The 1,365-nt window shown below is 47.0% G+C and overlaps 1 non-coding gene across 1 annotated transcript; it reads right to left on the bottom strand.

Annotated features, from left to right (window-relative positions):
- Positions 1 to 259: 259 nt before the first annotated feature.
- On the bottom strand, positions 260 to 366 carry LOC128133157 (small nucleolar RNA R71). Its single transcript, XR_008231335.1, has one exon. It is a non-coding gene; the product is annotated as a small nucleolar RNA R71 (small nucleolar RNA).
- Between the last annotated feature and the right edge of the window lie 999 nt (positions 367 to 1,365).

The raw sequence follows: 1,365 nt of genomic DNA, 5'->3' as shown, positions 1-1,365 counted from the left end.
GACAGCACTGAAGGACATCCCATTTTTCGGGAAGGATCATGAGGATGCTTTTAAGCATCTAGACGAAGTCAACGACATTGCTGATTACTTCAATGTCCCAAATGTCACAAGAAATACAGTCTTGCTTAGGATGCTTCCTATCACTTTCAAAGGAGCTGCTAAGGAGTGGTTAAAAGCACTCCCACCAGGTACAATCACCACTTGGGCTCAAATGCGTGAGCAATTCCTGGACCAGTTCTGCCCGCCATCCAAGATAGCCAAACTCAAGAAGGCGATAGCCAACTTTGAGCAACAACCGGGGGAGTCACTATACGAAGCATGGGAGCGGTACAAGGGCCTACTCAGAAATTGCCCTCAACATGACCTAAATGTGCAGCAAGAGATGTCAATCTTTTATGATGGGGTCAATGTAATGACAAGACAACTCCTTGATTCTCAAGGACCGTTGACAAAGAAAAATCCAAGGGAGGTCAAGGAGCTCATCGAAGAATTCGCGAAACACTCTCGCGAGTACCATAACCCGAGGCAAGACGGAAGTAAAGGCGGTGGAGGGATCCAAACTGAAGAAATTGCAGCTGTCATGGCAATGCTAAATAACATGGATCGCCGGATAACACAAATGGACCAGTCGATACATGCCATAAGAGTGGGGTGCGAGCGATGCAGTGGTCCACACTTGACCAAGGACTGCAATATGGATGAGTATGGGAACAGAAAAGCTCAAGTGTGCTACTCTAGTGGGGATAAGTTTGATGACGACTGGAGGAAACCAAAGAAGGAGTGGCTGCCCTATGAAGAGTATAAAAAGCAAAAAGAAGAGAAGTATAGGCAGACAGGTCGAGGCTTTTACCAAAAGGAGCAGCCACCAACCGAGAAGAAACCCGACCTAGAGACCATTTTGATGAAGTTTATGGAGGCTTCGGAAAAAAGACATGATGCCACGGATTCCGCTATCATGGAACAACAAACCTTGATGAAGAACCAGCAAGCCTCCATCCACAACCTTGAAGTACAACTTGGTCAACTAGCCACTTTAGTCCATGAAAAATTGTCCCCGAAGAATCCCGAAGTAAAAGCCCAATCTCACGTAATGGCCATCGATACTGAAGAAGATACAATATCCGAGTTCCTGGAGGCGTTGGAAGAACAACCGCAGCAGCCCAAGAAATCAAGGATCGAAAATGGAAAGAACGCTGAACCAGGCTCGCCACGACGTGGCACGCCTCTGGCCACGACGTGGCGCAAGTCTGAGCAAAAATCTGTTGAGCCTATTCCAGATTATCATCCACCTATGCCATTTCCCACCCGTGCAGCACTTAGTCAACTGGAGAAGGAACATTTAGAGTTTGTGAAGCATGTGAAAGG

This window comes from Lactuca sativa, chromosome 3 (assembly GCF_002870075.4).
Source record: "Lactuca sativa cultivar Salinas chromosome 3, Lsat_Salinas_v11, whole genome shotgun sequence".
Classification (NCBI taxonomy): Eukaryota; Viridiplantae; Streptophyta; class Magnoliopsida; order Asterales; family Asteraceae; genus Lactuca; species Lactuca sativa.
This window is presented reverse-complemented; position numbering and strand designations above follow the sequence as displayed.